Source organism: Harpia harpyja, chromosome 2, assembly GCF_026419915.1.
Source record: "Harpia harpyja isolate bHarHar1 chromosome 2, bHarHar1 primary haplotype, whole genome shotgun sequence".
In the NCBI taxonomy this organism is placed as follows: domain Eukaryota; kingdom Metazoa; phylum Chordata; class Aves; order Accipitriformes; family Accipitridae; genus Harpia; species Harpia harpyja.
The window spans coordinates 44,415,036-44,430,990 of record NC_068941.1 but is presented as its reverse complement, the minus strand read 5'-3'; the positions used below and the strand labels follow the sequence as shown (position 1 = coordinate 44,430,990).

At 34.9% G+C, this 15,955-nt stretch overlaps 1 protein-coding gene across 4 annotated transcripts in view; it reads left to right on the top strand.

Moving 5' to 3' along the window:
* FSTL5 (follistatin like 5) overlaps positions 1-15,955 on the top strand; it is a 343,245-nt gene that overhangs the window by 211,481 nt on the left and 115,809 nt on the right. The window lies entirely within an intron of this gene.

Genomic DNA, 15,955 nt, shown 5'->3' with positions numbered 1-15,955 from the left:
GCTTAACACGAAGTCATGCCTTTGCATGGACGTCTTAAGAGGAGTAAAATTCTGCCCAGCAAATAACAGAAGTTAGAAGCCTCTGTACAGTCAGGTAACAAAGCCTACTTTGAGTTCTGGTTTCTTTCTTTTTCCCTCTAAATGTAAAGAGTCACATCAACCAGCTGATAGATTTTTCAGAATCTCTTTCATCCTAAAACTGCTCCCATCTGTGCTTATTTCTATGTTAAAGATTTCTATGAGGAGCTGCTTCATAACTCTAGTCTTCAGATTGCAGGGAACTATTGACTAACAGTTGCATGGCCCTGCTCTTTTTGCAGTGGAAATATAGTAGATCTGCTATGCTTTAGGCTTTCTAACTACATTTGCAGTTCAGGTAACTTAATCCTGAATTACTATTTTAGAATATTGTCCTGTCATTTTCCTGACAGAACTGGATGAGGGGATAGTTTTTACAAAGCTGGGTTATTATAAAACTTGGGATAAGTGCAGAGATCTTAAACATTTAGAAATTCTACTACCATTCTGGGAAATTTGAAAGTGAAATGAAGCTACACAGTAAATAAAATTGGCAAATTATTATATTTATAAACTGAAATCTTTGTGCATAAAACTGTGAGTTACCAGGGCTGACAACTCTCCTCTTAAAATTCCCATTTCATTAGTGATTAGTTCCAGAAATACTTCATAGATTGAACTGCTGCATTTTAAATATTTCATGTGAGGTAACTGCGAGTATGCAGTATTGATGTTCAGCATCTGTATTTGCAATAAACAGAAGGAGCATTAAATTTGGATCTATACTAGTAAAATTACTTGAAAATATTTATGCTAACTCTTAGCATTTAAATAAAATGTTTTTGCTTGAACTAGCCATGTGCAAACACAACAAACATACAGAAATTGATTTTTGGATAAATTCCTTTGTTTGGACAAATTCAACAACATATTCTACAATAAATAAAGTCAAAACCAATTATCACTATACTTCAGTGAATTAGCACTTCCGTGTTATCTGGACAGGAAAGCTATATTTAATACCTAACTTCATTTCCTGTGAAATTAGTTTTCAAGAGGAAAACAGAAAATGTTATAAGGAGTAATGGACTAGTATGCCATTTTAATTATGTATTATTCCTGATGCACATTACTCTTCTGGCCATTCTTACCCAAATGCTCTTTTTATTAATTTATTGCAACTTTCAATATACAGTGCAAGCATAGCTCATAGGAAAATTTGGTTCTGTGCCTGGTTTTGAATAATATAGTGTTATATTTGTTCTTCATCACGACTGCATTAGAAACAGGTGGTCTAGATTTACAGATGTTTTGAGGTTCATTTTAATTGTTCAATTGTTAATCTGAAAAAAATAAATAAGGAAGCATTCTCTGATCACATTTACCTTAAGATACTTTGGAACGTACCAAACTTGTACAATGATAGAATTTGTGTATTTGAACCAAGTTTTTGTAGGCTACTGGAAAAAGGACATTTGATAATAGTTGAGGCATTGTGTCCTCTGCTTCCCAGTGATTTAATAGATCCTGTAGAGATAAGGAGCTGCAAAAATTCATTGCACCTTGGACTATATATCAGTTGAAACACTGGATATTTATGCTGCAGGCTACAAGGTTGATTAAAAATAGCTGAGTTGGCTTTAAACTAACTATTTTAGATAAAAGTAGAGTTCTGGACAGTGCAACATGTAGCTTGCGTGATCTAATAATGCACAATAATCTGCATCAGAAAGGCTTCTTCTAACTAAGCAAGACATATTGGATAACTTTATACTCCACAGTGGACCCACTTTGAGCATCTGACTACCAAGTTTTTCTGAGATCGTGTGTTATTCAGGTGAGACTGCCTTTAATATCAGTTGATTTCATTGACAGTAACTAGAAAGTAGGTAAATGATAGCACTGATGGCAAGAGTTGCTGAAAAGACAAAGCACACAAGAAGGCAGTTTAATACAGTGATGGATAGAGGGAGAAGGAAATTTGCTAAGCAAAAAGATGCAGAAGAGTCTATAATCAGCAAACACTCCCTCAGAACCTAAAATTGAAAGGCATGATCTTTGGTCTTTTCTCTTGGCTGCCAGCAAATAATTGTGGGGTCCACTGCAGAAATAGTGAATGATGCTTGTAGAAAAATGAGAAGCTATGGCAGCTTTCGGGTCTACAGTTTCTTAGATCAATTTGGAGTTTTGTATGCTCTAAAGATCTAAATCTATGTAAGCTGGGCTTTCAGTAGTTCTAGATGGTGGGATTTTTATTATGATCATCCTTTTAATATAATTTATAATTGCAGATTTATTAATTAAGATATTAAAAGAAGTTTGTATCAACTTTAGTTGACTTTTTGTTACTGCATTATGAAGCAAATTTTAATTATATGGTTGCACATATGCCTTGATGTTCCTGTCTTTCTTGATAAAGAGAATGGAGAATGAATCAGAAGTATAGCATAAAACTAGTTTTGTCTACTGAGGCCTCTGCCTCTTTTATTATTGAAGCTGAAAGTGTTTAGTGAACAAGGCAGATAATTACAATAAGAAAAAAGAGAAAACTAATGGTAAACAAATGTATGTTTTTAAGTATCAAAATTGCCTTTGCTTTTGCATCAAAGCTCCTAACTAGCATAACGTATCAGACTAATCATTCCATTTAGCTGAATTGTTTAACTGGACATGATTGCATATTCCTCACGTTCAGGATACCAATTTTGAGATAAGGATGCATTTGCAGAGATTCTGAGTACTCATAGATGAAGCTGAAGTCAACTGAAGCTGTACTTTGAACAAATAAAATGATATCCATCTAAAGAACAGTATCATGTTGGGAACCTAGGCCTCCTGAACCCTTTGGACAGTTTAACCTTTCTTTGCCTCACTTCCATGCCTGTACTATATGATAGTATTATTGCTCCCTAGACTCACACTGAGACATGAAGGCATGCTGGCAAGGTTTGTAAAACATGTAGCTGTCCCTTCAAAGCTCTTGATGAAGAGGGATACTGTTAAGAGCCTTTCAGAAATCCAGCTAGACTACGTGAACTGGATCACCTTTGCCTTTCGCAAGTCTTACTGCTGCCATTAGTAATTCAGATTTGTCACAGACTTCTTTGTAGCTGGGATCATTGAATCACAGAACATGTCAGAGGGGAATTCTGGCAGGCATTTGGCCAAACTCTTTTATTCATGTTCAACTTGTGGTCTGACTGGATCCTTGTCTGCAAAGCTGATTTCTAGTCAGCTGAATCCCTCTATTGTTACATGGGCTTACTCTGTCCCAAGTGCAAGACTTTTCATTTGTCTTGGTAGAATATCATAGTTTGTCAGCCCATTCCTCCTGCTTATAAAGATCCCTCTGCAGGCCAGTCTTGCAGAAGTATGCTACCTGATCCTGTGAATTTGGTGCCAACTGCAAAATTTGGGGGTGAATTTTGTCCTGTCATCCAAGTCACCAAAGAAGATGTTAAACAGTAACAGCCCAGTATTGAAAGTACTTGCAGAGAGCTGACCCTTAGTCTGTGAAATGCTGACCACTGCCCTTTGAGCCTGAAGGTGCAGTAAGTTACTTAAAGTCCACTCATGCAGTCCACACCTCCCTAGCTGGGGCCCAACAGTGCTGTGAGAGACTGCATCAAAGCCTTGCTAAAGTAAATGACATTCACTGCTGTGCCATTAACCATATGGCTCATCATTTCATAGTAGAAGTCAGTTCAGACTTAAGTTTCATGCATATACTCTGCTAAATGTTCCCCCCTACACAGCTGAGTAAATACAGCTTTTTCACTTCCCTAGGAAGTCCTCTGATGTTAACGTTGCCTATGTCTGTCTTTGCAGCCTGCATTTTTGTTGACATTGTATTTCTTAAAATCTTATGTAAAAATATCATTCACTCACTACCAGTCTCTGTGTTTGAATTTGTCACCATCACAGGGTGCATAATTTGGACTTATTTATTTAAAGTTCAAAAAATTACTATGTAGATCAGTTTTATCACATAACACCACTCATGAATACTTACGTGTGCCACTGTTTCCATGGAAAACATTATTTTCAACTTAATAGCATTCCATTTTTATCACTCCTAATTTCCAGTACTGGATGAACCTTGTGCTGGTGATGTGCTAAACATTTACAATAGGTTTTATCATGAATCATGATTGACTTTATTCCTCATCAGGTTTCCTGTGAGGATTTAGAAGATGTAGTGTATAATCCTCCTGTATGTTTATTGGTACTTATTAGTCTTTTGTGCATTCTTCAAATTGAAATGTCTTTGTTTGAAAGTAGTCAGTCACGGTTAATTAATTGTATCTGTATTAAAGTTTTTTGGATGTTTTAAAGAAAAGTAGTATCAGTGGTGTAGTATCAGTGGTTAAGTCAACAAATATACTTGATCATTGAAGTGTCAGTGTGAGAAGGTGTCTTTCAGAGTTGGATTAAACCTGAAAGTGGAGGTGTTTGTTTTGTTCTTGGCTTTTTTCAACATCACTTTTTCAATATCTGGTATCATTGCCTGATTTTGGTAAATCAGCAACCTTGACCCAGTTATCATGGATTATTCTTCTCTTTGAAAGGAGTTCAACCCTTTAACCCTGTTATTGTTGAGCTAGGACTTTATTTACTACATGAAATTCAGTTATGTCCCATTCATATAGAGTATAAGGACAAAGTTATGACTGAGAGGTTTGTGAAAGTTAAGCAAAGAAAATCTGTTATCAGTAGCTTATGCTCACTAATCAGCAGCTTTTACAACAGCTGGAAATTTGTAGGGTCCTGCAAATCAAAAGCTGTTGAAAGTATCCAAGGTAGAAATTGAATATAGTCTGTCAGGCAAAATTGTCTTTAATATCAGGTCTTCTCTCCATAACTTGTTTTCCTTATCCATGCTGGAATTAGATCAAAAGTGAGACTTATTAGGGATAGACAAACTGATTTTAAAGTGACTCAATTTTTGGCACAATTGTACTTTAAATTTCACTGCTGCTATAGCTTATGGAGAATATATGGTCTCTTGTCTGCCAGATGAGTGACAGGGAACCTAGGGAAGGCCTCCCTCCCAGAAAGATGGGGGCTGAGAAAACTCTGATGCAAAGGGTGACCTCCTGTGAAGTCGGAAGAAAGAGAACTTCAAGGATGTATGCAAGCTAGAATGAATTTCTTAGCAGACAGCAAACAGTTAAATTTAAGATGGGAGTTGGGTAACAGGTGAAAGGAAAATTATATTTTGATGTAAGGAGCACAGGAAAGTGAGTGGGATTGACTTGAGGAAAGCAAAGAATCTGATACTTGGGCTGAGGCTAGGTAGAACTTGCAATCCATAATAAGTAACATGTTATAGTTTGAGGTGGGGGAGGTGTGTGCATGGGGAATCAAGATGGTTGATGTGGAAGATCTTGTGAAAAACTTTCCATTTTTGCTCTAAACCAAATTCTAACGAAATCGTCTAAATTTTATGTTTACAACTCCAGAGGGGTTTATTAATTAGTCTGGTCCTATTTCACCCTAGACAATCCTTTCTCTTTATTTCATTTGTATTTATAGTGAAGTTGTTCATAAATAGTTTTTCTATTTGTATGTGGGTAGATAGACATGTCCCAAAACTTCATCCTTTGACTTTGTGCTTATATCATTGGAATAAATTAGTTTAGTGTTTATCATAACAACTACTATTATTTTCCTCTGACAGCATTGGTTTAATCTCTTTAATCTTTGAAGGTCTCAATTTTGCAGATTTAAACCATAATAGTCAAAATAAATTCCTTAGATACAAATAACTTAGGAGCAGGATTTGTTTTTAATTTAGGGGTCATAATTGTTCCAAAATCCTAGACATTTGAGTTTTCAAGCTTTTTTTTCTTTCTTTAAGAAAAAAGTAATAATGTGTGGGTTTTCTGGTGGTTTTTTTTGTGGTGTTTTTTTTTTTTTCCTTTAACATATTGTTGTACAAACATGATGACAGGACTTTCTCTTCTCTCTTCCTCATGGGAAACTATGTCTTCCATTCCAAGTTACAGAATTCCTCAGGTTGACAGTGAAATTGTTGAGTTGTTCAGCTAACAGGCCAGCTAATGCTAGTCTATGTTCTTATTCTTGCCAGATAATTTACTCTTTTGACTCATTATTTTAGTGTCACCACCATAAACTGCCTCTGGCTCAGGCAGTGCTGTATTGATGGGTGCTAAGACAGAATTCAGGGGAATTATCATTATATGCTTGCCCAGTGTTTTCTTCCCTGGGCATTTGCCATTGGCTGTTACCAGTTACAGGATACTTCTGTTCTTACCATGTGGATTTTTTGACATGTTTAGGGTGGCTTTAATATACAGCTGTGTTACTGTGATAGATCATGGACTTTACCTATAGAGCTATGGATTCTGCTTGATTGTAAATTCAGACTACATTTCGAGTTTAGACTGCAAAGGGTAATCTTTGTGGTATGTGTTCCATTGTGTCTATGTCCCCAACCTCGTGTGTGTCCCTCATTCCACCCCACCCCCTTTCCTTTTATCATTTGTCTTCAACCATGCTTAGTGAAAAGCGTTACCAAGGAAAAGCGTTACTTTTCCAGATTGGGCATTTATCAACTGTCATTCAGTAGGAATTTTTATATTTTAGAAGCTGATCAGGAAAGCTGTATCTTCCTGTATCTGGAGCCTGATGAGATGGCCCAGCTTCATAAGCCCAGATCCTGAGGAATTCTCAAGAAAAGAGTGATCTGGAATAGGAGGAAGTGAGACTAAGTTTACTTTTATAAAAATTTGTGAATACTTATTTTTAAAGTTTAAATCTATCTGCAATATGCGTTGACTTGTTCTACGAATGACTGAGAAGATAAGACTGTGCAGTTTTACAGTTTGGATGGGATGCTGGGAAAGTTTGTGTTTAAGCTATGGAAGTGTTCCAGAGATGTCAGGACTTGACATCGTACACAGCTGAATGCCGTTCCAGGTCTTGGCAAAAAGCTATACAGGAAGATCAGAAAAGAGTGATCTAAGGAGCGGTTTCTAGATTCTTTGGTTTATAGAAGTCTAAAAGCCATGGGGAGCCAGTGTCTGGGTCTATAGTGGGATTCTGGCAGGTGACCTCCACAGGACACACATGGAGAGACATAACTTATCAAATACATAACTTATTCTTACGTATTTGATACACAAATGGAAGAGTCTAAGTAGTTATTTAGTATTGATTTATATTGGCTAGTATATCAGTAATCAGTGTTTTGAAAACAACCTTTTTTCTCATCTTGTAACAAATTAAAAGGTTAGTAGCAACAGAAAACAGTCAGGTTAATATTTCTGTACTGAATTTTATATTTATTTTACAGCAAATTATAGTCCAGTAGGATCTTCTAAAGGGTGTAATATTGCTCAGAATAAGATCTAAATCAGAATAAAATATCTGAGATAAGATATTGGATGTAAAATAAAGTGCTCACTTTTATGATCTCCCTGTTGTCCAGAATAGCATACTTACTGGAATATTACAGCTCCCTTCTTCCCATACATGAGCAGATGTGCATGTGGGAATGAGTGCATCTTGCCCAAAATTCAGGCAGGAAGTGGCAAGGGTGCCCTCCTACAGACTCTGACTTGTGAGCACACCAAGTTGTGTCCCCAAGCCACAAGGCAGACATAACCATGAACTACCCTCCCCTCGCCCCACCCAGTGATAAATCCAAAGAAATGAATTCCAGATCTAAAAGAAACCAGCTGATGCTCACTTCGATATCTAGAGTTATTATGTAAATAGTATATCTGAATATATTTAAGAAAGGACAAGTAGAACTAGTAGGATCAGTGGGTGTGAGTAGTGAGGTAGAGAAATAAAAAGGGAAGAAGGGCTGGGGAGAAATAAAAGGAGATGAGAATAAGAAGAGATGAAAGGAAAGACAGTGGGAAGAGGGAAAGAAAAAAGTGGAGCCTATTCTAAATGCATCTGAGACCGTGTAGCTGGGAAAGCAACTAGAAGAAAAAGAAAAGATTTATTAACAGTTTTTAAATGGAAGTAAACCAGAGAAGCTTCCAAAATACTGCTTTTCAATATAACAGTCTTGTGTAAGGTGGTGTGTACGTCCAGTTTGAATGGATATTTTTTTGAGTGATTATTGATTTGCCGAGGAACACTAAGGTCATTGGATGTCAACCTCCTTGTTTGCTTTCTATGAAGTATCATTTTCATATATTCTTTTTTTTCTTTTTTCCTGAAGAGAGATATTTTTTGAAGGTATTATTGAAATGCAATCTTTTTGTCTTTTGAGTGGAACAGATTGCATCAAATTATAGGTATTTTTTGAAGCATTTCCCTGGAGAAAAGTATCCTGCTTTTAAGAGTTTTATCTACCTTGATAAATTCCACTTTAGTTGGACTGTTCAGAAACATTGCTTAGGCTGCTCACAGCTGCAAGTACAGCCCTGTTGTGGGAGTTTGTATCTTGATCTAGCCCCATCACACTGCTTCCTTGCTCTTCTCTGAAGTTGTTGCTGCTCATTACAGATTCTGGTGCAGCAGAGGAACATTCGATGTTCTCTTCAGCAGAATGATCCCTTCGTACTACTTGTTTCTGTCTACACCATTCCAAAACTGAAAAGTAAGCTACTAAATTTGTAATTAACCCAAAACTCAAATGAATAAATGCAATGTTGTTGATAATTCTCTTTTGGAAACAAACAAAAACACGCTGATGTTTAACTGAAGCAGCATAATAAACCAAGCAAAATAAAGACTTTCACTGGAACATTTTCTGCCCCACTAATTCAATATAATCATAATTTGAGGACAGTGATATCTGTACAATCACATATATGCCCATGATGCAAGATCCATGGCATCCCCAGCTTACAGCTCCAGGTACCTTTCTCTGTTTTTTTTATAAGTCTAATGAAGTAAGAATATATTTACAGTCACTGTAGAAAGCAAACGTATCTTTCTTTACCTTTCTTCCATATGTTCACTCACTACAGTAGTCAGCATTGCCAGAATCTACAAAAAAAAAAAAAAAAAATCCTTAAAATATATATTCCTGGTGTAGATAATTTCCAGTGCACAGAAACATGTCATGAAGGGGTTGGTGAAATGCGTAGAAGTCGACAAGATGCATACAGGGATCGAACTGAAGCTGTTCAGAGTCTTGGTGATGTGCATAAGGAAGTTGATGTTAATGTGACGTTATAAGGAAAATTAGAGATGTTTTGGGAATGATGCGTTACATTTGGCAAAGATGAACAACCCCCCTCTTCAGAAGAAACAGGATAGATCATGTAGTTATATTTATTTTTCTCCTTTCTTGAATGTGTAAGCACAGCTAAAAATGAATGTAAATAATAGTAATATGGAAAATTTCATTCAATCTAAGTAACCTTCAGAATTTTTCTCTTAGTATCTTTTTTTATATGCTTTTTTTTTCCTTTTCCATCTGTGGTTTTTGGCTCTTTTGTACATCTTTCTAAATACCTTTCTCACCACTGTTGCAAAGACTCATCACTGCAATTTTGGAAGATTTGAAGTTGAATTATGTGCATCTAAAAATATTAACTTCAGAAAATTAAACACTGGGATTCCACAGAAGGTTCTGAGAATAAATTTAACATCCCATCAATGTTGCATCAATACTTGGTAATCTTGCTTCCTGCTATTATTGTTTTTGAAAAACCTACACATTTCAGTCCAATTCTGCAACATTAACAATATACTAGCATAACAAGAGCTATTTTTCTTTTTTAAAAGAAAACATCTAAAACTCAAGCACAGGCAGTATTTACTTATCGACAATGTCACTGTTGTTGTGGAGAGTCATCTTATTCTCCATATTCTGAACATAATCACTTATTCTCTGCTGAATTTACAATGGATACAGTGTAAAGTGTTAAATGTTGCACACTAAATGAGAAAATTAGTTGCCAGCCCATGAGGTTTTTTTTGAAATTCTAATGTATTTCATTTGAGGTACATATGCTAATACAGCTCAGTGATCCGCTAGATTCTCATTTCTGCTTTATTTTTGCACAGGCCTCTCTTAGCTTATGCTGTCCTCCTATCTTAAAATACAAAACCACATTTTTCATGGATTTTTGAAAAGTAACTATTGCTGCAAGAACAACTCTTTAAGAAAATGTCACTAGAAATTGTTGCAATGCTATGGATGCACAGTGAATAAGTGTGTCCATACAAATGATTGGATAAGTAAGATGTCTTAGCTGTGGGTGTCATATCATCACATATCAAGAGAGGTATGATTGGAATAGGTCATTTGGCATATTTTCTTAAACAGTGATGTAGCATTCTAGGTGAGGGGGTTTATGATATTTTCTGGACTGCTGTGGTTTCTGCTGCTTTTGGAAATATTTTTAGTGTCCAACTGTTTTAATTGTATCTTACTAATCTTAAGTATAGCCTTTAAAATGGGATTGAAGTCTAAAAATGGCAGTAGTTTATTAGGAAATTAGTGTTTCATTTACTCTGAGATTCTCTTCTAAACAAACTTTAAAATTAATTTTTGCTACAACTTTATTGGCTAGAAATATATTGTTGTATGACTTTGAATATTGAGTCTATAAAAGTTGCAAGCTTATATATACACATAAACCGATAAGATACCATATCTGACTGCTTTCAGATCAGCAATTCCACTAACATGCATCAAATCAAATTTTAACCCATCACAATAACTTTGAAATTTCCCTTAGGATTCATTGAATGATGCATAAAATCAGTTACAGAACATATTGAGACGATACATTAAGGTTGGGCAGGCAGTTGCAGTCTGGTGAGATGATAGTAGAAACAGGAGGGAGAGAGATTCATTATTTACAAGTTCATTTACTGTCACTTCAAGAGATGCAAATTCATAAAAGCTGGAATTCTGTTCTTCTTCATAAGGAGAAATAACTAGTCTGTCAGTCAGGATATGCAAAGTTTGGATTGTTTTGCTTATCCCTAATAAATAGTCTATGAGAAACAGGCTGTCGATATTATGGGAGTAGATTACTGATTTCCCCTGCAACAGAAGACTTTGAAGCCATATAGATTGTGAGTTGACTTTCTTGGCCTGTGTTTTCCTCTAGGCTGAAAAAGTTCTCATAAGAATTGAATGGCTTCTGCAACTTCAAAGGATTCTCATAACAAGCCAATCTGTAGGGTGAACCTTTTATCTGCGCTATTGTAAATATCCTTACCATAAGTAGTAGTGATACTTTTCAAAACATGCTCAGGTTTACCTAGTGTTCCTGTAGTAGTGATACAAGAATATTAGGCAAAACCTAATACATATAGATATTTCTTTATCTTTTCCAAAGTGGCTTTAGCCAGATTTGAATGGTATATCTTTACAAGTTTCTTATTTCATGTATTTCCGGTCCATAAAGCAATTCTCCAGCTGTCTGATCTGGTTCAGGTGTTGATACAAAGTAACCATGATAGGGTGGTCACCTGAGAAACCCGATGAATATATTTGGGTTGTAAGTCAATGCTGCCAATACTGCAGTTCTGGCAATTCTTGATCTTGTGTGGTGTATTAAATGAGGTGCAGCCCACAGCTGCATAGAAAAATTCTGTGTTTCTGTATATGATGACAAGGAAGTCTTAAAGAATCAACAATTTCTCATATTTCCATGAACAATGCTTTTGAACTATTTTTAATGATCCTAGTGCCCTGCAGAGCAAGTGAAAGTATATCTTTTATTGATTTTTATAAGGACTTAAGTGAATCATTATAGTCCGTGTTGCACTCATTTATAACTTGAGTCCTGTTGAGTGCTTTAGGCTGTGCAGATTTGTGAGAAACACAAGGTCTTGAGAAGAAATTTGATTCAATGGACATAGCCAATGCAATTCATTTAATTAAAGTAAGAATGAAATTTAGAACACATGTATAATGAATTTTGAAATTTTGTTTTAGTTTTATCAGTTTGTGAATTAGAAATTAGCAAAAAGTGTTTATCGCTGATTTTCATGATGATTGCCATCATTCACATTTCTTAAAAAAAATAGTTAAAACAAGCATTTGTAATTTCTAAGCAGTGCAGAAAAGATTCTTTGCCATTCAGAGATAATCTTATTAAAAGCAATTTAAAATATCAGAAGGGTCAATTCACCTACTGATTAAAATGATTTTCAGGAGGTAGTACATACTGTTTATTAATTCAGCTGCATTACAATTAAATTACTTTTTTCATTAAAACTGTTAAAATACCTTAAATCATGTTTCACTTAGTTAAAACTAGAGCATGTAAACACTGTAAAGAAAACTTAGAAAACACATTTGCTGGGTGAATTCCATGTAAAATAAAGAAGCATGCATTAAGACTATAAAAATGGCTATACTGGTCCCAGGTCCAGTTAGTCCAATACTTTCTCTCAGCCATGGACTTAAGATAATGTCTAAAGAAGTGTAAGAATAATATCATTACACTTTGCTCATACTCTTCCAAGTCTTTGTGTGATCTCTTCCTGAACATGTAAGCTTCTGGAATCCACAATATCCTTTAGCAAAGAGTTTTTTCAGTTCTGTTACTTCAAGCATGAAAACTATTGTCCTTCGTTTTGAACCTGGACTCCCACTTGCTTATTTTGATGGCTTTCCAGTCTTAGAAGAAACAATAAGCCATAAATACCTTTTCCAGCTTTTCCATGACAGCCATGATTTTGTAGACTTCTGTCAAAGCCCCCTTCATCGTCTGTTTTGTAAAAGAAAAATCCAAGCCTATTTGATAATTTTTTGAATTTAAACTGCTCTATAGCCTTATCATGCTTGTTTTTCCTCTGAGTTGTTTTCTACTTTGCAGAGGACCCAGAGCTGCATATGGTTTTCATGTGGACAAACGGTGGAGCAAAGTTATGTTTGTTTGGTTTTAGTTCCTTTCCTAAGAATTCCTAATCTTTGGTTTGAATTTTTCTCAACTAGAAGGGACAGAGTTGATAAAACTACTTATCATCACTCCACTGTCTCTCTCCTGCCAAGTCAACTTACAGCCCATTGATCTAGATTCAAAGGATTGCTTTTTCTGTTGTATAGTACTTCCCCCCTCCATTGAATTTATCTACCATTTTATTGTTCAGGTTCTCAGTCTCATAAAGTCCTTGAGCTACTTCTCACAGTCTACATTTATTCTTACTACTTCAAAGAACCATTAAAAAATACAGACTTTGCTTTAATGTTGAACACTTTATAAGTGCAGACATCTATAAACTTTTGTAAGTTATAATCATCTATATTTTATTTAGTCCTTTTATTTACTTCAGCTGATTTTTTTTTATTTTATTTTTTAAAAAGAAATTTGCTTATGTGGTTATTTTTGGTTCTAACAAAATCAGAAGATGAAAGCTCTTGCAGTAATAAAAGAATTTCATGCTAAATTTGCTAAAGCAAGAGGTCAGCTGACGTATTCTACTTTACCCTGATTTTCAAAACCTGAAGCATTCTTAATGTTTCTAGGTATTTGAACGAAGAATACTGCATTCCATATTTGTAAGAGGAAATAGAAACCATAGGTTTTTTGCTTCACATTTGTCTTTCAGAGAAGCCTTAAGTTCTTCCATAAAATAAATGTTTCCTAGCATGACCTATCAATCACTCTCCATTAAACCTCATTGACTAGTATTATAAATAAATGCAGACAGGATTGTGTTTTCTTTTATGGTTTCTGTTAATTTTCTTTATGGAATTGGTTTGTACAGGACTTCCTAAAAACATGAGCTATTACAATATAATTGTCAACAAAAAATCATTTTCAAGTCTCTTGTCAGCAAAGATGAAAGATGAATAAATGTTAATTATAATGGTAAATCTTTTAAGAGCTTTTGGTTTTGAATAACAACCATATTGCTGTAACATAAAAGTAGAATCCTCTGCTATCCTGGTCATAAGGCTGGAAGTAAGACCTCCTGAATTTTAATCCAAGCTCTGCAGCTAAAACATTAAGGAGTTGTGAAAATGTTATTTATGCTTTTTTTTTTCTTGTATGTGCTGTTAAATGGATTATGGGAACAGAAAGACTCCTTTGCTGGCATAAAAGCCTAGAGAACAGCCACTCATGAACCATGTTCTGTTACTTCTCATACTGAAATGTTCTACTAAATACACGAATAATATGTTTACAACAAATTCAAAGCAGAAGATACAGCAGAAAATGAAAAAATTAGCCATGCTAATGGTGATGTGTGCTGATTTTAAAATTGCTATAAAAGAACAGCAAAATGACACTGATGAAAAAGCTTTTGTTATGTCATTTTGAGGAAAGTGGGATCAATGCCAGAAGAGGAAAAGGCACATTACCTAGCTGCGTTTCAGCTATTTCAAGTCACCAAGTAATGCTATTCATTAAGTACAAAACTTACTGTAGTCCATGGACAAAACGCTTCTTTGCTTGGTTTTAAAAGGTGATTGCTTTTAAATTAGGTTTGAAATAGGCAAACAAAATAAATACAGGCTTGATGTGGTCCTAATTTTAGATAGTGGGTACCAGTCTGCATAGTATTCATTAGTTTAGATTCAGAAGAGTGTTTTTATGGCTGCTATGGATAAATACACGCAACTTATGTAAGTATGTGAGAAGGTTCAAACTGTACATTTGTTAATGGAATTAAATTAACTGAAACCGTCTACAGTTGCGTAAGATCTTCCTGCCTTTAATAATCAATTATAAAGTGATATACAAAGTCCCAATATAACTTTTTCTGGTCATAAGATACAGTAAGGAACCACTTAATCTCAAGAAATTTCATATACTTTAGTGTTTCTCCTCCTAGTAGCCTGATTTGGTACTCTAAGTTCACAAAAGAGTTTTATGATTGTGTACAGTCCCCTACAGACTGTTTTGGGCCATCAATGAGGTGGAGGTAAGATTTTTTTTTTTTTCATGTATAGGGAGAGAACTGAAATAGCCCAACTTTTACTGTCTATTCTTTAACTTTTTCAGAAAAATTACAAATCCAAGTGTAGCAACTCTTTTTATAAATATGCTCAATTTAGAGCATCAGAATGTTCCATGTTATGTGCATCAGCCCATTGTACTTAGGATTAAGAAAACAGGAAGGTTGATCAAAACACTGCACAGATATCACTATCTTTTTTTCCCTAGCACTACCTTACCCTTCCTGCTGTTTTTTAAAACTACAGTGGTATTATTTTATCTGTTGGCTTACAAGAATATTGATATAGCTTAACTTACATCAGAAAGGACAATCCAAGGTGTATGATTCTTGAAAAAATAATGCTTAAAGTAAGGTTCCATTATTGATTTATCCCTATTGCTTTTGGGATATTTTTGCAGAATGTCAGCTTTGAAAACTCCTTTTCCCTGCCTTTCACAGTTTAATAACTAAGTATTTGGCAAACTAAGAAAATTGAAGCACTTACACTCTATTCTAATTGGTCATCATTTGCAGTATTGTAATAGCTTCCTCAGAATTATTTATGCTTAGCTGCTTTCACTTGTATTGGTCGATAAATTTTAAAAATTTTCCTAAGGTGAGCTGCATGTAGAGCTAGAAGCTTTAGAAGTGAACACACTCACTGTGTATGTCTTCATATATTTTAGGTTGTAAGCTATTTAGGGAAAGCTATTTGAATGCATTGTCTGTATCTTCCAAAAATTCCTGTCTATGGGACATGTGACAGAGATGGACAAATACTTTAAGCTTAAAAACAAAAGTAGCAATGATGTATGTAGTAGTGGTGTATATCAATGATATGACATATTGCAGAACAAAACATACTGCAAAAAAACCAGAAGACATCTGATAATTGTCCAATTTCTTTGCTGATTCAGTAGGAGTGATGTTATTTTGCATTTGGTTTCAGTAAGTTCTAAAGATATTTTAGAAATATATCAGAAAGATATTTATATCAGAAAATATTTAGAAAATTATAATAGAAAATCTGATCTTAATTTGGTCTAATTTTAACTGAAGAACAAACAAAAGTAGGTCTATAACATAGGTTCTAGAT